The 24,246-nt window shown below is 34.7% G+C and overlaps 1 protein-coding gene across 2 annotated transcripts in view; it reads left to right on the top strand.

Moving 5' to 3' along the window:
• LOC106868530 (G protein-coupled receptor GRL101) overlaps window positions 1-24,246 on the top strand; it is a 778,677-nt gene that overhangs the window by 57,461 nt on the left and 696,970 nt on the right. The gene's annotated exons all lie outside the window — the stretch shown is intronic.

Genomic DNA, 24,246 nt, shown 5'->3' with positions numbered 1-24,246 from the left:
GTGGAATCTAAAAACAGAAACAATTCCTACCATAGTAGGTGCCTTAGGTATAATAAAAAAAATATTCAGACAAATACATAACAAAAACACCAGGACTTACAAATATATATAACATACAGAAAATTGCACTACTGGGCAATGCACACATCCTACGCAAAACACTTTCAATACAGTAACCATAAGAGCATCACAGCAAACCACAGCACATACCCAAGGCACACAGAGCTGCGCTTGGTAGTGAAGTGAAAGCACGTTATAAAAATAAAACTACTGAACAATAATAATAATGATAATAATAATAATAATAATAATAATAATAATAATAATAATAATAATAATAATAATAATCCTTTCTACTAAAGGTAGAAGGCCTGAAATTTTGGGGGAGGAGTTAAATCGAATTCAAAGACCCCAGTGTTTCACTGGTACTTAATTTATCGACCCCAAAAGGATGAAAGGCAAAGTCAACCTCGGCGGAATTTGAATTCAGAACATGAAGACGGACGAAATGTTACTAAGCATTTTGCCCGGCGTGCTAACGATTCTGTCACCTCGTGGTTTCAAATTTTGGCAAAAGGCCAGCAATTTCGGGGAGGGATAAGTCGATTGCATGGGTGCCAGTACTCAGCCGATACCTAATTTATCGATCCCGAAAGGATGAAAGGCAAAATCCACCTCGGCGGTATTTGAACTCAGAGCGTAGCGACAGGTGAAATACCACTAAGCATTTCGTCCAGGGTGTTAACGATTCTGCTTGCTCACCGCCTTTAATAATAATAATAATAATAATAATAATAATAGTAATAATAATAATAATAATAATGATAATAATAATAACAATAGAAAAAAGAACAGAAATTTTCTAACAAGTAGTGAGACATGGTTATGGTTGGGGAAAGGAAAGCTGAAGATGGAAACAGAAAGTTTGTTGGTAGATCAAGCATTAAGGACTAATTGGATACCAACCAAGTTAGACAAAAACTTAGTAGATTCCCAATGTAGATTATGCAAATCAAAAGAGGCAAGCGTTACTTATATAGTAAGTGAATGTAGCATGCTGGCACAGAATGAATACAAGAAAAGACAATCTAGAAAGAGCAATCCACTGAGAACTATGTTGAAAGCTAGGATTTGAATATGCTGATAAATGGTATGAACATGAATCTTAATAAAGTACTAGAAAGTAAGAAATACAAGATGTTGTGGGACTTAAACACCAGGACTTACAATATATAAAACATACAGAAAATTGCACTACTGGGCACTGCACACATCCTACGCAAAACACTATCAACACAGTAACCATAAGAGCATCACAGCAAACCACAGCACATACCCAAAGCACACAGAGCTGCGCTCGGTAGTGAAGTGAAAGCACGTTATAAAAATAAAACTACTGAATAATAATAATAATAATAATAATAATAATAATAATAATAATAATAATAATAATAATAATAATAATAATAATAACTTCTTTGTAGGGACATGGTTTTAAATTTGACAGAATGGAATATAAACAAGACGAAAAAATATGTATTTTCAAGTAAACAACGAATGCAGATGAAATGATGAAGTGTCAAAAATCTGAAATGAGAAAGAAAAACAAGACAAATTATAAGAGATCTAACATGCTAGATTAAAAACGGTACTTCAAAATGCTATGCTAAAATAATGGTAAAAAAAAATCCCTACACGATCATTAACTGAAAACTGAATAAGGTGGAATAGGCAAATGAAATGCGCAATGCTGACTGAGAAGCCTGGATTCTGAACTATAGTGACTGAAATATTCTTCTTTATGGCACCAGAAATCCCTGAAAGCATTCAATGAGGTAGAATATGCTAAAGAAATAATTAATTACATTGTCTCGCGCTATTTAATGTATGCCAAGAAAGAATATGCCTACAAGCATGACAGAGTTGAGAGTTTAATACAGTAGAAACTATGCAACTATTATGATATTCCAACTCAAAATAGATGTCATAAACATGAACCAGAAATGGTCTCAAAAGTAATAAAGCTACCATATTCTAGGACATGCCAAACTACGCAAATAGGGAAAACAAAGATAATCTTCCGGATATTGGTAAAGAAAGGAAGAGCTTGTAAAAAAGGATCAGCCCTAAGAGATGATTAAGAATTTTTGAAAAAAAAAATAAATAATAATCTCTAACTTCTGAACATGGAGACAACGAAACACTGGGGACAGACAGCAGGAACAATTCCGACAATTACAAGGACTTTGAAAATGCACCGGTTATTGTTAGAGACAGAAAAAGTATCCTATGCAAGTCTATAACCAATTTCACAGGATTAACAAATACTCACATTTTACTGAAGATAAACACTGCTGAGTACAGTACTAATTACATAGAGTATTCTCGATGCAATAGAAAAGAAAAATCAATACAAAACACATCTAGTTTGCAGAGAGTTGCACTTAGTAGTGCATTCAAAACACGCATTATCAATCTAGCTGGATAATAACGTAAGCACAACACAGATTTCTAACGGAGTTACAAGTACTCTGCTGGTATTCATTTTCTCAACGTAAATCGATATCGGAAGGATTTGTTGGTAACTAAGTAAGAAAATGGATTTAGCCCAGACATTCTAGGAATGGTACCGTGCTACCATTAAGCATTTGCCAACTCTGGCTCCATTATTTCATTTCTGTGTAATTAGATCAAATAAATGATCATGTTATTTAGTATCATATCAAAGACATAGACGTCGTCTTTAAGACACTTGCATCACAGTCTTGGTAATAATTCCCTGCTGGTTAATTAATTATCCTATCTTACATTTTCCTTTCATTCTAAGTTGACATCGTACAAGAGTTATTTCGTAAATACTAGCATCTGAGATGTAATTTGTCACAACCAGTCACCGCCAAACAATAACAGAAACAAAATTAAGGCGCGCGCGCGCAAACACACACACTTGCGTTGCGTACACATAAATACGTTTGTGCACATATGCACACATTCTTGCACAGAAACAGAAAAATGCAATTTGAGACACACGCACGAACTGGATATTATCGTAATAGATCAGTTAAGGGGAAAAAACCGCTTTCAAATCGGTCTCCAATGTATCTGAGTCCTTTCACCAAACGACTTTGTGAAAATCTTTCTAACACTACAGTATCGCGAACAGTGTAGATTAAAAACAGCATCATTATTAGCAAGTCCCAAGGCGGCGAGCTGACAGAATCGTTACCACGCCGGGCGAAATGCTTAGCAGTATTTCGTCTGCCACTACGTTCTGAGTTCAGTTCTGCCGAGATCGACTTTGCCTTCCATCCTTTCGCAGTCAGTAAATTAAGTACCAGTGAAATACTGGGGTCGATGTAATCGACTAGTCCCCTTCCCCAAAATTTCAAGGTCTTGTGTCATCAGTAGAAAGGATTATTAGCAAGTTCCGAATCTATAAAACGTTTGTAGAACGCAAAACATAACAAAACAATGCAACTAAAACAAAACAAAATTATACCCGAGAAGGTTATACGCAAATGTATTGGTTTCTAACGTGTTCTTACATTAAAAAAAAACACGTTTTGGAAACAAAGTGTGGTATTTATTTGACTTACCTGAGGAGGGTAAAAGACAACGTAGAAATATGCAAGAATTAAACTCAAACGTACAGAGATGCATCTAAATATAGGAAGTCCTTCTATTGTTTCTGTTAGTCGACGGCCTTACATGACTGTAATTATATTAAAGTATTTTTCAGTTATAAACTCAGAAAAAGAGGTAGGAGAAAGCGATTTGGTTGAGTATCTCTGACTTGATGTTGCAGAACAAACGAGAAAATTGCAGAGAGGGGCATTCGAGGAAGATTGGGTAGAAGTCGGAACGAACAGTAACGGTAATGAATGAAACAGAAGTGAAATTATTTGATATCTTCGGGCGATGCTGCTTTGTAGTTTACGAGCCCAGAGAAGCAGAAGTTCTATTTGACGTTCGCGAAACAAGACGAGGACATGATTAAGTTCTGCTCACTAAAATATTTGACATATTTATCATGTCAGCAAAAATTGTTTTCAGTGTGTGTGTGTGTGTGTGTGTGTGTGTGTGTGTGTGTGTGTGTGTGCGTGTGTGCAAATATAATAGAAGTACAATCACGTGGGTGTCGCTTCAGCATCGTAGTGAAGACGTATAACGAGAGAAAGCGTCGACTGAGTGCATTAAAAGTTATAGTTTCAATATAAACAGATCATCTTACAAGACAAAACTTTCGTGGTTGATAAATATCAGCTACATGTTTACATAGCTTTTATTTATTGAATTGCTACCTAACAAATATTAGTCAACTTACTACGTCAAAATTTAATATTTAAACAAAAGAAGCGAGAAAAAATGGTGGGTGACTGGAGTGAATGACGATTACTTTTACCTAGTCTTCGACTTCAAATAATGTTAATAATAACTATATTTTCATCGATTTGAGGGTCCATAAAATAAGTGTCAGATATCTAACTACAGAGTTTATTCAACCATAGAGTAATACGTTGCTAATGTTAAAAATATCATATAACAAAAACATACTTTAACTAACCTAAAGTTTGTTTATTCGTCTATTCGTAATCACTGCTTGGCTCTGATGCTACTATTTCTACCTAGACCAGGCGGTCGACTAGCGCATCTCATTCAGTAATGTTGATTTTTTTTGTTTTTTTTTGTTAGTTAAAGCTACTGCTTTGAATCTGTCCGGGTTTATCTCTCTTCGGTATTTCCCATTGAGGAAAGCTGAAGAAGCAGAAACGAGCGTCTGGGAATCCTCTAGAGGTAACCACTGGGCAGATATGGTGCTTTTGGCTCCTTTTACCAAAAAACAATGATGTAATTATACATATTAAATGTTTTCCAACAAATTTGAACATGAATATGCTAATGACTGTTGTAATTTATCTACGAAGGACAACTTAGTTTTATTTGCATGACTCCTCTCGTAAATACGCCCTCTCATCCCTTGCTCTGTCTCTATCCTTACTCACTGTTCGTTTACTAATTGCCTAACCCCAAACATTTGTGCACTCATTCTGCACCTCTTATGGTTTACTTACTGAGTGTCTCTCGTCAATTCTTTCTTTCCCTCTCTTAATAAGATTTAAAAAAGTTCAACAGGAGGAACCAAACAACCGACCAACCAGCCAACCAACCAATCGACTAACCGACCGACCAACCAACCAACCAACCAACCAACTTTTATATTGGCTTTTATTCTCTCTTTCTCTCGGTGTATATAGACACACATAAAGATGAAGGTATGACAATGTGATTAAGAGATCCGCTTTGCAACCACATGTTTTGGGTGTCCTAGGGTGTGGGATCTTGGGTATGTACTCCCTCTTATGTTATCGGGCCGAACAATGCTTTATGAGGGAAATTTGGTAGATGGAATTTGTGTAAGCCCATCGTATACACAAATACACCCCCCCACACACACACACATTGTATTTGTACATGTGAGCGTGTCTTCCTGTTTGTACTCTCTACAGCTTGAACACTAACTCGTAACTTAGTATTCTTCATTTATTGCAGCCTGTTTCTCAAGGAGAGACGATGCGAAACGCTTCTGTCTTTCTTTGCTTTTTTCCCCGTCAATTTCACACCGAAGGTCTTCAAATGTTCGATAGTCCACGTCACATGGCATTTTCAGTTTCGCTTTTTCCAAATGATACAGGTCTTTCCGATGCAGACCAAGAACAGAAACCAAGAGTTCACTTCTATGTATGTATGTATGTATGTATGTATGTATGTATGTATGTATGTATGTATGTATGTATGTATGTATTTATGTATGTATTTATGTACGTATGTATGTATGTATTATGAATGCACGTATGTATGTGTCTGAGTATGTATGTATGCATGTGTGTGTGTCTGTGTGTGAGTGTATATATTATGTATGTATGCATGTATGTGTGTCTGTGTGTGAGTGTGAGTGTATATATTATGTATGTATGTGTGTGTGAGTGTGTGCGTATGTATGCATGTATGTGTGTCTGTGTGTGAGTGTGTGAGTATGTATTATGTATGTGTCGATGTATGTATGCTTACATGCATGTATATATATTTGTGTGTATGCATGCATGTATATATGTACGTATGCATATATGTGTGTGTATATATGTATATATTAATGTATATATGTCTGTGTATATAGATGCATACATACATACACATATGTATATAGATATATGAAGTTATGAATATTATACATATATATTAATACCTATATATCTATAAATATAGGCATATGTATGTAAATACTCTATAGATATGCGCATATATTAATGTGAATGTGTATGTGTGCATATTGTCAATAGTGTTGCAATTATTCTGTTTTAGATATGGTTATTTATTTCTGTCAGTACAGACACGATTGTGAATTGTATGAGGTTTAAAGGTCGAATTTTAAAAGATTTAAAGCAGGGTTTCTTTGTTTTTAATATTTTTTCCAAATGAAAAATCTATCCGAGTTATTTTTAAGAATAAAAAGAATATATCATACGTCAAATTATTAAATAGACTGATGGCATATAGATTTTAAAACAGCCATCTCTGTCTGTCTGTCTGTCTGTCTGTCTGTCTGTCTGTCTGTCTGTCTGTCTGTCTGTCTGTCTCTCTCTCTCTCTCTCTCTCTCTCTCTCTCTCTGTCTCTCTCTCTCTCTGTACGTATCACGAAAAGATATTGCATACCTAGACGATAATAACTCTAAAGTTATTGATGATTGATCATATTGTAAAAAAAAAAACAGACTAAAAGATCGATATCTATTGAAAAAAAAAAATAACAAGACATAAAAAGACGATGTATCAAAGAAAGATGGGAAAATATAGAAGGGGTTGAAAAGTGAGACTTACTTTGATATCGCGCCATAAATTGAATAGTACTGCATATTCGATTAAATACAAAATTACAATAATACAAAAATACTTTCTGCTTCTAACGGTCTATAAGCTTAGTCGTTACTATGCTTAGAAGAATAATAATGCGAGTGGTCATCTCACTGCATTCATTCTACATACATACACACATGCACACATACATACATGCATACATACATACACACATACTTACATACATACATACATACATACATACATACATACACATGGTGTGTCAGTTTTTTAAGGACACCTTTTTTTAAGATCTCTAACTTTATTCTAACTTATTTTTGTTTTGCCTTACTTTTCAGATAAATAACGCTAGATGTCAGGTTGACTCGATAAATGAAAACGCACGCAGTGATAATTGCCATAAAAGCTCTTCCTGAAAGTTGCCCGATCCTTCGTTGTCAAAGTTAGAAAGGAGTTAAAAGCAGCTGGTGGGATCCAACATTAGCATCTAAACGCGAAACGCATGCTCAGTCATAATATCATCATAACACGTAGCTCTATACAAAAGGTCAAAGTAATAATAGATAAAAAAACCTGGAAACTCAGAGCCATTGCAAAGGACCACTTTATTTTAGAATGCCCCATCAGAAAAGTTGTGTATGAGGACGTTCAGTACAAGTCTTATGCTATGCTAGCAGTAGATTCATTGAATAGGTGTGATAAAAGGATTCTCAAGATTATTTTAACAAATTTCATGTGGAAAATAACTTTTCTTCTAAATCCATACTAATGAATTCATCCTGTATATATGTATACACGCGCACGCGCACACACACACAAACACACACACATGCACACACATGCACACACAACCCCTCACATATATGTAATGTCCGGATATATATGTGTATATCCACTGCGTGGCACCTTGGGCAAGTGTCTTTTACTATAGCCTCGGGCCGACCAAAGCCTTGTGAGTGGATTTGGTAGACGGAAACTGAAAGAAGCCCGTCGTATATATGTATATATATATATATGTATATGTGTGTGTGTTTGTGTGTGTGTGTTTGTCCCCCTAGCATTGCTTGACAACCGATGCTGGTGTGTTTATGTCTCCGTCACCTAGCGGTTCGGCAAAAATGACCGATAGAATAAGTACTAGGCTTACAAAGAATAAGTCCCGGGGTCGATTTGCTCGACCAAAGGCGGTGCTCCAGCATGGCCGCAGTCAAATGACTGAAACAAATAAAAGAGTAAAAGAGTATATATATATATATATATATGTGTGTGTGTGTGTGTGTGTGTGTACGTGTGTGTGTGTGCGTGTGTGTGTGTGTGTGTCTAGTTGTGGCTGTTTATGTATGTGTGTGGTTCGACATAGTATCGTTTAAGGTCATAGGAAGAATTTATAGTAAGAATTTTGTTAGGAGTGGCTGCCTGTTGTGTATCTACCTACACATGTGCGTTGGAGAATGGTCAGTAGAAAGGTACTGGTAGTTTGAAGTATGTGTGTGTGCGTATATGTATATGTAGTGTGTGTGTGTTTTGTTTCCAGTGTGCGTATGTGTATGTATATACACGGATATGCATCTATATATACATATAGATGTAGGTATGTACATATATGTATGTATACATGCATATGCTTATATATCATTTGTATTATTATTATTATTATTGTTCAGTAGTTTTATTTTTATAACGTGCTTTCACTTCACTACCGAGCGCAGCTCTGTGCGCCTTGGGTATGTGCTGTGGTTTGCTGTGGTGCTCTTATGTTTACTGTATTGAAAGTGTTTTGCGTAGAATGTGTGCAGTACCCAGTAGTGCAATTTTCTGTATGTTATATATATTTGTAAGTCCTGGTGTTTTTGTTATGTATTTGTCTGAGTATTTTTTTATTATACCTAAGGCACCTACTATGATAGGAATTGTTTCTGTTTTTAGATTCCACATTCGAGTCATCTCTATTTCCAGGTCTTTGTATTTTGAAAGTTTTTCCATTTCTTTTAGAGAAACGTTGTCATCTGCTGGTATTGATACATCAATTAGAAAGCATTTTTTTTCTTCATGATCTTTAACAACCATATCTGGTCTATCTGTGTGTATTGGCATATCCCAGAGTATGGTTGCTTTCTCGTTTTCTGTGACCGTTTCTGGCGTGTGTTTATACCATCTGGCGTGTGTTTATACCATCTGGCGTGTTTATTATTATTATTATTACTATTATTATTATTATTATTATTATTATTATTATTATTATTATTCAGTAGTTTTATTTTTATAACGTGCTTTCACTTCACTACCGAGCGCAGCTCTGTGCGCCTTGGGTATGTGCTGTGGTTTGCTGTGGTGCTCTTATGTTTACTGTATTGAAAGTGTTTTGCGTAGAATGTGTGCAGTGCCCAGTAGTGCAATTTTCTGTATGTTATATATATTTGTAAGTCCTGGTGTTTTTGTTATGTATTTGTCTGAATAATTTTTTATTATACCTAAGGCACCTACTATGATAGGAATTGTTTCTGTTTTTAGATTCCACATTCGAGTTATCTCTATTTCCAGGTCTTTGTATTTTGAAAGTTTTTCCATTTCTTTTAGAGAAACGTTGTCATCTGCTGGTATTGAAACATCAATTAGAAGGCATTTTTTTCCTTCATGATCTTTGACAACTATATCTGGTCTATTTGCCTTAATTTCTCTATCTGTGTGTATTGGCATATCCCAGAGTATGGTTGCTTTCTCGTTTTCTGTGACCTTTTCTGGCGTGTGTTTATACCATCTTTTTTCTGTTGCTATTCCATAATGTTGGCATAGCTTCCAGTGTATATAGGTCCCAGCTCTGTCGTGTCTGTGAATATATTCCTTCTTAGCCAGGACTGGGCAGCCAGAGATAATATGATTTATTGTTTCTTGTCGATCTCCACATATTCTACAGTTACTTGTTATATTTCTTTTCATTATGTGTTTTTGGTAATTTCTGGTGGGGAGGCTTTGGTCTTGTGCAGCAATTAAAAATCCTTCAGTCTCTGCTTTGAGTCCTGAGCTTCTCAGCCATTGCTGGGATTTTTCTCTGTCTATTTCTTTCGCATTTAGTTTAGCCCAGTATTTACCATGTAGGGGCTTTTCTTGCCATCGTTTTATCATGGTCCGTTGCTGTTCTAGTTTTAGTTTGGATTTCATTTGTTTTATAGCTTTTGTTGTTTCTTCTTCTTCTTCTTCGTATTTGTTAGGTAGATTGATTTCTTGTTTGTATTTGTCAGCTTCCTTAAATACTGAAAACAGTTTTTTGTTTTGCTCGTGTTTTGTGGCTATTTGTATTAGTTTCCCTTGCTTCTGGAGTAGGTATTTTTGCAGTCCTATGGTGGTTATTTTATAATAGTTTTCTAGCTGTATAAGACCCCTTCCACCTTCTGTGCGTTGTATATATAGCCTTTCTATGTCAGATTTTGGGTGGTGCATCCTATATCCTGTCATTATTTTTCTTGTTTTCCTGTCTATTTTACATAGTTCGTTTAGTGTCCAGTTAAGGATGTTGTAGCTGTAGCTTATAACTGGGACAGCTAAAGTGTTGATACCCATTATCTTGTTTTTAGCATTGAGCTCTGTTTTTAGTATTGATCTAACTCGTCTGTAGTACTCTTTCTTTATTTTTTCTTTCATTTGTGTATGTTGTATCCTATCTAGTTCATTGACTCCTAAATACTTATATGGTTGGCTTTCGTCTAGTTCTCTTATTTCATTGGCTTTATCTAGTGTTATATTGCTACTTTTAACTAATTTTCCTCTTTTCAGGGTTGCTTTGGCACATTTTTCTAATCCGAATTTCATTTCTATTTCCTTGGTAAAGCCGTGTACTGTCTGTAGTAGTGTTTCTAGCTCTTTGTCGTTTTTTGCATATAATTTTAGGTCATCCAAATATAGAAGGTGGCTGACTGTTTTTCCATAGCATTTGTAACCGCATCCAGTTCTATTTAGCAATTCTGTTAAAGGTGTGAGTGCCAGGCAGAACAGGAGTGGAGAGAGCGTGTCTCCCTGGAATATTCCTCTTCTAATGGGGATGGCTTTCGTTTTCACAAGTCCCTCTTTTGTTTGGAGCTGTAGCACTGTCTGCCATTTGTTCATTGAGTGCTCTATGTATTTTATGATAATTGGTGCCACCTTGTTTATGGCTAGTGTTTCCAGAATCCACGTGTGGGGAACACTGTCGAAAGCCTTTTGGTAGTCCACCCAGGCCATACTGAGGCCTTTCTTCTTTCTGCGGCTGTCTTCAGTTATGGCTTTATTGATCAATAATTGATCTTTACAGCCGTATGAGCCCTTGCAGCATCCCTTCTGCTCTTCTGGAAACAGGTTGTTATTTTCCAGGTGTTTACTCACTCTCTGCGATATTATTGCAGTAAAGGCTTTGTAGATCGTAGGGAGACAGGTTATAGGTCTATAGTTTTGTGGTTTCTCCGTTTCCGTGGATTTGGGGATTAAGATGGTTTTCCCTTTTGTGAGCCATTCAGGCATTGTTTCTGGATCTGCTATTATGTTGTTAAAGTTTTCTGCCAGCTTTTTATGCATTGCTGGCAGGTGTTTTAACCAGAAATTGGGGATCTTGTCGTGTCCAGGTGCTTTCCAGTTGCTTAGTCTTTGCAGTGTCTGGGTGACCTCTTCAGTTGTTATAGGGGCCCAGAGTTGCTCAGGTGCTAAGTTCGTTGTTTTAATGGTCCTTTTTTGGGGTTGTTGCTTCACCGACCATATTTGTTTCCAGAATTTCTCTAGTTCTTCTGCTGTTGGTGCTGAAGTAATGTCTATTTTATTTTTACCCAGTTCTTGGTAGAGTTTTTTGGGGTTGGATTTGAACTGTTTGTTTTGTTCAAAGAAACGTTGGCGTTTCTCATACCGGCGGATCCTCTGTGCTTTGGCAAGGATGTCTTGCTTTAGTTTTTCTTTTGCCTCAGGTAAGTCTTTTTCTGTAATGCTGTATTTGTACAGTATTTTTGTTTTCTTCTTGTTACTTAGTAGTGTTGATTGTTTACTAATTTCGTTGAGAATCGATAAATCTTTTCTCTTTTTTTTAATTTTGTTCTGGATGTTATTTATCCACAAGGTCTGTTTGGGTGGTAGAACTCCTGTTCGGATGGGTTTGAGTGAGTATCCTGCTTCTTTTGTGGCTGCAGTGGCTGCCGCATATATCATGTCATTTAGCTCAGTGATATTGCCTGTTGTTTCTGTGGTTGTTAGTTCCGTGACGGCCAGGTTTATGCTATTTATTATTGATGTTGTTTTATTGTCTATTTTGATTTTTGGGAGATATAATCTGTGGTCCATTCTAAGATCTGTGGTTTTCAGTTCTTCGGTTATTTTCATTTTCATAGTATCGTAATTATTAGGTTTCCCTTCGTTATTTCCAGGCTTTATATTTGTTTTGCCTTCCTTTTCATTCATATGTTTGTCTGTGGTGTTCTGGATTGGTGCTTTTTGTACACTATTATACATCTCTACGGTCTGGGTTTGTTGTTTTTTGTTTACTTCGTTTTTGTCGGGCATGTTACGTTTGTCCTCGTGTTTTGCTATCTCAGTGTTTATATTATTATTTGGCATTGCTGTGTGACTACTATCTAGATTTTCCTGATGTATTTTTTCTTTCAATTGTTCTATTTCTATTTCTGATATTTTTTTTGCTTTTAGAATATATCTTCTTATGTTAGCTAGTTTGTTAGGGTTCATTGTTTTATCGAGGTCTATATTTACATTATTTTTCTTCCATGTTTTATATGTATGTATTGTTGCGTTTTCGTTTTTTGGGTAGAGTACTGCTGTGAAATAGGCGTGTAGGATCGAAATGTGTTCCTCACGTGTCCATTTATGCCGTTTTGGTTTTGTTTGCGGGACATGAGGAACAACGTCCGGCCCTTTATTTTGACGGTCGTCATTTTCGTAGGGTACCGGTTCGTTTATTTCTGTTGTCAGATTGTTTTGCACGTTCATACCTTCGTATTTTTTTCTTAACAAGCTTACAGTACGTACTTCTCGGTTGTTATTCTTGGGTGAAATAATACCGGTGTTATTTAATATGTTTGTAATTTTTTTGTACATGGTGTTTTGGGGTTCGAAGATGGTCTGATTTTGATGTAACACGTGTGTTTACGATCGCTGTGCGGGTAGTGGAGGTATCAAGTTAAAATACATCATTATATTTGTAAACATAGAGATAAATTTCAATGAGTATTACTTACTCGGATATAGTCCAACCCTTTGTCAGCTATTTTTTGTATATGGTGTTTGGGTTTGGGGATGGTCTGTATTTTGATGTAACACGTGTGTTTACGATCGCTGTTCGGGTAGTGGAGGTATCAAGTTAAAATACATCATTATATTTGGAAAAATAGGAATAAATTTCAATGAGTATTACTTACTCGGGTATAGTCCAACCCTTTGTCAGCTATATTTGGGCTCCATGCGATGTCTTTATTTCCGATGTTTTTGGATAAGTTTCGGAGCAGTGATTTATCGTACTCACATGTTAAACTTCCCCGGTGTTCTGTTCTGTCTTTATTTCCGATGTTTTTGGATAAGTTTCGGAGCAGTGATTTATCGTACTCACATGTTAAACTTCCCCGGTGTTCTGTATTATTATTATTATTATTATTATTATTATTATTATTATTATTATTATTATTATTATTATTATTATTATTATTATTATTGTTGTTATTATTATTATTATTATTATTATTATTATTATTATTATTATTATTATTATTATTATTATTATTATTGTTATTATATATTATTTAATATAATGACCTAAGTGCAATATATGAGTGGGCAGAGCAAAACAATATGCAGTTCAATGCGGAAAAATTTCAAGTACTGCGCTACAAGGCCACAAGTGCCTCCCAACTGGCATACACAGGACCTGGAAGTACTGCAATCCCAGAACCACAAGCCGGGAGAGACCTGGGCATCAACATGTGAAGTGATGCATCATTTCACATGCACATTGTCAAGTTGACAGCAAAGTGCAGACAGCTGGCGGGGTGGATACTGAGGACATTCCGTACAAGGGATCAAAAAGTCATGTTGACTCTATGGAAGACATTTGTCCTGAGCCGCCTAGACTATTGCTCTCAGTTGTGGTCACCACACAGTGTCAAACGGACAGCAGAACTCGAGGCAATTCAGAGGCACTATACAAAAAAGATCGCCACAGTCCAGCAGATGAACTACAGGGAGCGACTGCAGGCACTAGGTCTCTACTCCCTGGAACGCAGGCGGGAGAGATATGTAATAATATACATATAGAAAATACTGGAAGGACTGGTGCCGAACTTTGGCATCAAGTACTACAGGAATGCCCGCACGGGTCGCCACTGCATGGTGCCAAAGGTGCCGTCCACTGCATCTCAAATAAGAACAAGATACTGCAGCAGCCTCGGTTTCAGAGGACCTCAGCTCTTCAATGCCCTGCCAAAATATTTGAGAGACCTGCAAGTCACGCATGTGGAGGTCTTCAAGACAAAACTCGACGCTTTCCTCTCCACGATACCAGACGAACCAATGGCTCGAAATGAGACACAGTTTAGGGCAGCGATGTCAAATTCTCTTATACACCAGATGTGCCATCAAAACTCTTGATTGGACCATATTAGGTGGGGGAGAAGAGCCATGCAAGGAACGTGAAGAGAGCAAAGTATAAAGAGAGAAAATCACGGTGGTGCTCCAGCATGACCACAGCCACTTGACTGAAACCCATAAATAAATAAATAAATAAATAAATATATATATATATATATATATATATATATATATATACATATATATATATATATATATATATATATATATATATATATATATATATATATATGTATATATATATATATATATATATATATATATATATATATGTATATATATATATATACATATATATATATATATGAGTAAAAATAAATACAAAAAAAAGGGTTTTGTATGATCGTGTATAGAAGAATATATTATTTTATTTAAAAGAGTTCCAACTCTGTTTTTTATGTTTTTTATTTATATTCTTGTAAAATTTATGTGGGATATAGAATATGGAATATATAATATATAATATAAAAAAAGATGGATGGTACAATGAAATGAAGTATTGAATGTCTTATTGAATATATGGAATATGTCTTATTGAATATATGAAATATTGAGTGTTCAATATAAAGGATTAAATATATAAATATATAAAGGCGAATACGTATTTTCTATACGTTGTGGTATTTCATCATGGCCGGTATGACAGACTGTAACAGACTGTAATAGACTGGCTGGTTTTCTGTCTTTTATACCTATTCCTTTGGACAGCAGCAGCATGTGTTGGCTATTTTTAGAGTTGATGCCAAGTTTATTTTTAGAAATGATGACATTTGAGAGATTTTTTGTGTTTTAGTTATAGGGATAAGATTTTTAAACCCCAAGTAGGATAAATTTAATCATTGTTTGTTAAGAGTAGGTTTGAATTTCTTAATAAAGTCCTTTTCTTTGCATTTTCTCTCAATTTCATTCCGGTTGTAAAGTTTATGGAATGGAAATATAATAAAAGTTTGATGACCACATGTTGCCAGATGGTTACTCAGTGGTATGTGGCGGACTTCTGGGTTTTTAATCTGTTGTCGATGCACCCGTGAGCGTTCCGATAGTGCATTACCTGTCTGGCCAACGTACAGTTCTTCACAATTAGGGCATTTGATGCAGTAGTTTAGATTTCTGCTTTTGCAGTTCATGTTCGCATTGGTGAATATTTTCCCTATATATATATATATATATATATATATATATATATATATATCGGTCCGTCTAGGTACGTATGTATGCACACTGACAAGTTTGAGTCTGTTGCTGTCTTCAATTTCTTGTCGCTTAGCAACATTACTAACAATTGAATAACTTCTACCTCTCCATAACTATACTAATATACATGTATGCAGCTTCTCAGACGTTTACACAAAATAAACACCACAAAACACATTGAGATAGAGGAAAACACACTGAGACATAATTACACATGTACCTGTGCGTGTGTCAGGTTTTGATATTTCTCTATATTTAACAATGTGTTAGCGAATGACTTTTTCTATGGTTTTGTACATCTCTTATATTTTATAGAATTATTGACCTAATGATGGGCTTGGCGTATCATCAACAAGTTAAGAACTAATACCATTGACATGTTTGAATGGAAATATAAGAGCAAATAAAATCACTACATAAAAACTAACTAGCATTTTTATTAGACACTATCAACATATCCCTTTCTAATAATAAATACTTGTCTGTGTATGCGAACACATACATGTGTATATATATATGCTTCTATACTGTATTGTATATATATGCTTCTGTACTGTATTGTATACAGAGTATATAATTTCTACGAAGCAAAGGTATGTTGAAGCAGCCGAATAATTATTTTAACTTTCGGGAATTGATCTCTAGAAAAAAAGAGTAAATTGCAGAATTTTTCACATGAAAATGAAATAAAAATAAATTATAATTGAACCTAGGGATTTAACTAATGTAGCCCAATGGTAAGAACATAACTTACACAAGTAGGTGTTTTGTAGAAATCATAAAAATCATTAATTGAAGATAGTGTCAGAGAGCAAGCAAACGATAACGGAAAAGCCCCGGGCCTATGGTTAGTGCATCTTAAATGGGGAATATTTTTAAGGAACCAGAGATAAATTTTACAGATAATTAATTTGAAACTTAAGCAAGTGGAAATAGATTTATTTTCACAGCAATAACGTAGTTATCTCATACATACATAATACATACATACATACATACATACATACATGCATACATACATGCATACATACATGCATGCATACATGCCTGCATACATACATACATGCATACACACATACATATATGCATACATACATACGTACATGCATACATACATATATGCATACATACATACATGCATGCATGCATACGTACAGACATACATAGATACGTACATGCATGCATACATACATACTGACATATATGCATACATACATAGCTACAAGCATACAGACACACATATATATATATGTATATATATATGTGTGTGTTTGTATATATATATATATATATATATATATATATACACACATCGTCTAGATAGAATAGAGACAGCTGATGAAGGGATATTCCAAGTGGCTTTCCGTTTTCCTATGTGTTCGTTCCGTTGTCTGTAGTTTATTGTTCTAACGTCCTGTACCCTGATATGCATGTATATACACATGATGTAGATGTAAGTATGTACATATATGTGTGTATACATGTATATATATTCTTTGTATTATTCTATATATATATATATATATATATATATATATATACATACATATACGTGCACACACGCGCACACACACACTCACTCACTCACACACACACACACACACACACACACACACACACACACACACACACACACACGCATATACAGTATGGGGGTAATTAAGATATATTAGAAAACAATAGAGAAAATTACAGAGAGACAATGTTTCTGAATGCAAAAAAGTGTTCCCTTGACCACCCATTGCGGTTAGGCATCGAAATCTAGCTGGAACACCAAATGCTGAGTTCCAGATAATTGAATTAGTGAAAGATGCGTATGAATTAATAATCTATACTTGTGTGTGTCATAATTTCCCCCTATATATGCAAGGAATATCTTAACTTATAACTTTATTAAGCAGTATACTATATTAACTACTGTGCTGGAATCTGACTAGATAATGATAGTTCACATAGAGCTCTAACTTATACAGTAGTAGTCATACGCGCATACAATATATATATATATATATATATATATGCATGTATGTAGGACCTTGGTGACTGCTATGAAGCAGGAATGTATACTAGCTCCTATATATATTTAATATTTAATACTCAATATTTCATATATTCAATAAGACATTCAATACTTCATTTCATTTTACTATTTATATTATACATTCCATATTCTATATCCCACATTAATTTTATAAGAATATAAATAAAATATAAAAACAAACAAAGTTGGAACTCTTTTAAATAATATATTCCTCTATACACTATCACACAAATTCCTTTCTTATTTTTTAATTTTTATTTATATATATATATATATATATATATATATATTTATATATATGCGTTTGTGAGTAATGCCATACATACATACATACATACATAGATACATGCATACATGCATGCATGCATACACACACACACACACGCACACACACACACACACACACACACACACACACACACACACACACACACACACACACACACACACACACAATAATAATTTCTTAAGTAACAAGATGATGGATCTGGTATTAATCTTCATTTTGTACAACAGTCGTTTCGATTCATCCTGCTACTGCCCCGTATGGGTGGGACTCCGTTTAACATGTTGTGTCGCTTCCATTTTGCAGTCAGGGTCTCGTCAGATTCGTCCATACATAAAGTTGTGTCACGCTGAAGATCCTGAGTTTAGGTTGACGTGTTGTTATATGACCGTCTGGCTAGGGAATGAAGCATTGCTACAATTTTCAATTACTGTCAATTTTTAATAATAAGGATCGCAAACATTTGTAAATATACATATATAACTGTTGATAATAAATAAACCAAATTAATAAAAAATTACATCATTTGACACCTTAGACTTAAATTTTCAGTTTTGGAAATGTATCATTCTCTTGCCCATGACTCGCCAAATGACGTTAGAGCAGCGCTGCAAAATTGCCGCCTGGCAAGAAGTTCTTCAGTCCCCTGCTGCAGTTCAGCGCGAGTTTAAGAAGGTTTATGACCGTCACACTGCTGCAACGCGTGGCACAATTTGTGCCATCCATAGCAAATTTCTCCGAAGAGGATCTGTTCTTGACAAACCACACAGTGGAAGGTTTACTACTACCACCATTAATGAAACTACCGAACTCCTGAAGCAGGCGTTCGCGAAAAGCCACAGGAAGTCCATCCGGAGGACAGCACTGGAACTTAGCATCAACAAAAGCTCGATTCGGTGGATGCTTCGGAGAGGGATAAAGCTCTACCCCTACCGACTTCAGGTTGTTCAAAGGCTTCAAGCGGAAGTTTATGAAGCTTGTGTGGAAATGTGTGAATCACTCCTCCACAATTACTAAAATGACTCTCAATTCCTGGAAAGCTTATGGTTCAGCGATGAGTCAATCTTTCATCTCTCTGGTCAGATAAACCGACACAGTTGTCGAATTTTGGGAAAAATGAAAATCAGCAGAGATTCCCGATTATGAACGAGACTCTCCGAAGCTGGTGGTATGGTGTGCCATATGCAAGGGAATGATACACTTACAAAAACTTAAGTGTCAAATGCTGATGGCCTCACGTCTCTCCCTCCCTCCCCCTCTATCTCTCTCTCTCTCTCTCTCTCTCTCTCTCTATATATATATATATATATATATATATATACATATATATATATATATATATATATATATATATATATATATATATATATATATATATGTATTTAATACATCCGCGTATATAAATGTGTGCGTATGTATATCTCCATAGACGCACCTACATATACACAGACACACAAATGCACACAAACTCATACACACAAGCAAACATATACACACACACACACTCTCACACGCACACATATATACATATTCACACACACACACACACACACACACACACACACACACACACACATATGAGTCCGTGTTTATTATTAATCCGAGATCGTAAACTAGCAGTGTATAAGGAAAATGTCCAAGTGGTAAATTCAGTTGTTCTTTAAAAAGTGAAAAATTGGGGGAAGATACACTGACAGAGTACATGCTTCTGTGTGTGTGTGTTGGAGGGGGGAGCGGGGAAGGGTGTGTGCGTGCGTGCTCCCATGTATGTTTGTATGTGTTTGGTCGATGTGCCTGTGTTCGCAAGTGTGCGTCGAAAATTTCTCTGGTAGCTTAAATTTACAGTTTTTAAGGTTAGAATGCTAAAGACGCCGGTGATTGTATATTTACTTCAGTTCTCAGACTAAACAGACAATAATAATCTCCATAAACATTTATGTGTAGCAGGATCGGTGATGTTTATTAACTCTAATAAAAGCTTTAAGCTCTTCAATAATACTGAGTGGCGCATGGTTGTATATGCGTAGATATGCATATGGGGGAATATGACTTCGCTTCAAGTGATATTCCAATGAGGTTGTATATGTGTTTTTATGAGTGTGTGTGTGTATTTGCGCGCACGCGCGCGGGTCATTATAGAATATTTGTTCGTGTTTTTTGCATATTTTAAATATATATTTTCATTTATGAACCTATACTTTTATTGGAAACTAATTTCAACGGTTTAAATTCGAAATGTTCATAAGTTATAACAGAAGATCATGCTAACAATGCACATTGCCAGACACACACAATGTTCGTCAATGATTTTGCATTTTTCTTCATTGTTCGATAGTCTTAATTTGGGTAGTTCTGTTTTCATTTGGTATAATGCAAATCTTACTCTCATTTCTCTCTGTCCACGGGGAAAACATCCAGCGTTCATAATTTTCTGCCTTGTTGTAATTTTTGAACATGTTCTAGAATGCGAATTTTCTGTTTCTAAGATTTGTGTTCCAGATGTTCTTGATTCTCCTTTTTGTTAGATTGACTTGTGTTTGTATGAATTCGTAGTGGGTTTCATTTACTCTGAATTATTCATTGTCTAGTTTGTTTGTGAAAATAGAGTTTAGTGTTGTGTATAAAAAAGTTTAAATCTTTACTAACCTGTTCTGAAGGGTGAATCGTTTCTACACACACACACACACACACACACACACACACACACACACACACACACACACCCACACACACACACACACACACACACGCACGCACACACACACACACGGCACTTCATGTTTGAGACTTTGATGAAGCTGTAAGATGTTACTCAAGCATTCAACCATGTGCCTACCGTATGTTATACCGGAAACATCTCTTTTTTATGTGTATTTGTATTTATCTTTCGGTTATTAATACTGCTTCTGTTGCTATGAATAATATATACTTATATGTATGTATGTATATATGCACGTACGTATTATGTATGTATGTATGTACGTATTATATAGGTATGTATGTATAATAAATTCCAATTGTGATCGGGTTCGGAAGAACCAAAGAAGATTAACTTTGTAAACTAAACTTCAATAATATATGAGCATAAATTTTCAGACAATTTCAGTTTTATTAACATCTGTATACTTCAAGAGCATACTCTGGTGTATAGCCCACTTTAGCTATCATTTTTCTCAGCTGCTTAGCATAATTATTAGCTGTCCCAGCACTGGAAACTTTGACAATTATTTCTACGTTGCAAATTTTATGTCTTAAAACTTTACAATCCAGTAATTACTAGACAGAAAAGGTTTTTCGTTTGAGGATTTACCATTTTTCTACTAATATACATACAAATTTTTGGCTTTTTGTTTATCTAAATACAAATATTGAACTTTTTGTTTTGATTCACCATTGTGCTCATTGACATATTATGTCGAGTCTAATCTTCGATCCATTCACTTCGGAACAATTTCATTTTACACATTTCATTAGTTCCATGAAAAATAAAGTCCGAACAGCTCCCAAGGTACCTGGTTTTAATTTCCTCTCTATTGTCAGGTGTCGTTCCTTATATAGATGTTGCAACCTTTAGTGTTTTCACAATGTGGCTGATTTATTTCTGCCGTTTCAGATTTTTGTCAGCTATTTTAAAACATCAGATTTTATATCTAGTGTAATCCTTTTAGGGTTCCTCTTGCACTATTACCCTCAGTTCTATTTGATTTTATTTCATCTGACATCTTGAATTAAAGTCCAACAGCGGTGGTATTTAACAATTATACTGAAAGAAGTGTAGTAAGAAAATAGTGTCAAGAAAGAACAATTTTGTGAGTACAAAATTTTTTGCGTTATTCCTGTAAGGATAGAAACCTTAAAATGAAGGGGCGAAGAAGTGAGGTGGAAGAAAGTACTGTATGATTACAACTCATTCAAGGATTATCCTTGCATTTCAACCTAAAGAAACAAAACAATGCGCAAACACACAGTGTTTTGTTGACATGCAACATACGTAGCTACAGACATTGCAATCATATTGATATTGATAATATTGTTATTGCTAGCTGGCTATTCATATGTTATGTTGGTGTATTGTTGTTAGCAGTGGTGGTGGTGGTGGTGATGCTGGTGGTGTTAGTTGTATCGGTTTTGTAGTTGGTGATAGCGGGGATATTTTTGGCTGTGGCAGTGGTCATATTGTTCTCGTTAATCATATTGCTGTTGCTGTTTTGTCTCAAATAAATCCTCATTGATCTAAGATCAAAAACACTTTACCCAGATTTTGAAATGCACAAGTGTACCATATTATCTCATGCCATTCTCTTCTATTATGTTAGATTGAGCAGCTCTTCTTGTTCATACTATTGTTGCGGCTGTTATTGGTTGTGATGATGTTGATGATAGAGTGATGGTCGTGAAGATTGACTCATACATACATACATACATACATGCATGCATACATACATGCATACATACATACACACACATTCATACATACATACATGCATGCATGCATACATATTTATATATACATACATATATACATACATACATATATATATATATATATATATATATATATATATATATATATATATATATATATATATGTATGTATATATGTATGTATATATAAATATGTATGCATGCATGCATATATATATATGTATGTATATATAAATATGTATGTATATATATATATATATATATATGTGTACGTATGTATGTAAATATCTATATCTATCTACCTGTGGGTGTATGTATGTATGTATGTATGTATGTATCTATCTATCTATCTATCTATCTATCTATCTATCTATCTATCTATTTATCTATCTATCTATATATATATGTATATATGTATATATATATATATACACATATACATATGCTGCCATATTTGCTTTTTTTCTATGGAAAATCATTAAACAACGGAAGAACCGCTAAATATCCTTATATGTGGAGATCATCGAAGAAGTAAGTAGTCAGAGGCGTACCTATGGTATTAGCTTGCTCTATGAAAATGGAGAGCTGATATATGATACCTTGTCGATAGCTATCAAATTATGGGTTTTGAAGAAAACATTATGTATTCGTTTTCTGGTGGTGTTCAATTTGTTTGCCTTGTATCTGACGGTGTAACATCATCTTTTCAGTGCATTTCATTTTAAAGTAAACAGACGTCATAAAATTTTCATATTACAAAATGTTGTATTGAATTTCAACAAAAATCACTAATTTTTTAAAGACAGTATATTTTCTCTGACTTTTTATTATTACATATCATTGTGTTTATATGTTTTAAAAGTTTCCATAAGAACAAATATAAAGAATGAAATAATTACCATATTTAATTTTTTTCTTCTATAGGCACAAGGCCTGAAATTGGTGGGGAAATTACACCGACCCCAGTGTTTGACTTGTATTTATTTTATTGACCTCGAAAGAATGAAAGACAAAGTCGTTTTTGACATGATTTGTATTCAGAACGTAAATAGTTAGATGAAATTCCATTAAACAATTTATCCTACGCACTATCGATTCTGGTAGCTCGCTAGCTTATTACTAGTTATATGACTGCTAAAAAAAAAAAGTTTAACCCCACTTGAAAGACCAAACCAAGCGATAAATATCTAGGAAGCATATTTGTTAAGATTTTTCTGATCAACTTTGCCTTATTATTTATAATGTCTACCACAACCAGCGACGAAATCACTCACACAATCCTTACTTGTTTTGTTTCTTCTTTATAAAACCTTTTATCTTTTAGTTGTTTCAGTAAAAGAGAAAGAAATGAAAGATTTTTCAAACAGCAGCCATGGTAGCCTTTTGCCGAACTGATAAGTTACGGGAACATAGACAAACCAACACTAATTGGAGCGAAAAACAATGATACTTGTGTCAGTTGTGATCGACAAATATAAAAGTAAGGAAAATATAATTTCCTTGCTTCGACTACAACCAGTTTCGAATGGAATGAAAGAAATAGACCATTACAAAGTGTATTCAGTATTGTGGTTGATTAGAATGATGTAAAGATATGTACCTGAATAGGATAACTCGAAGTGCTTTTAAATATTTCATCTATTGTAATCTAACTGCTACATTCTCAACGACAAGTTCCACATGTAAAATGTTAGTCTTGTTCAGTAAATAAACAATAATTAATATCTACATTACACTCCTGTTTATATAGCATCTTATTAAACCCGTAACTGTCAATAATATTCAAGAAACCTATACAGATGTCGACGGAAAATATTCTGAT

Source organism: Octopus bimaculoides, chromosome 3 (assembly GCF_046866305.1).
Source record: "Octopus bimaculoides isolate indiv1 chromosome 3, ASM4686630v1, whole genome shotgun sequence".
Taxonomy (NCBI): domain Eukaryota; kingdom Metazoa; phylum Mollusca; class Cephalopoda; order Octopoda; family Octopodidae; genus Octopus; species Octopus bimaculoides.
The sequence above is the reverse complement of the archived record's forward strand: the minus strand, read 5'-3'. Positions and strand labels throughout refer to the sequence as shown.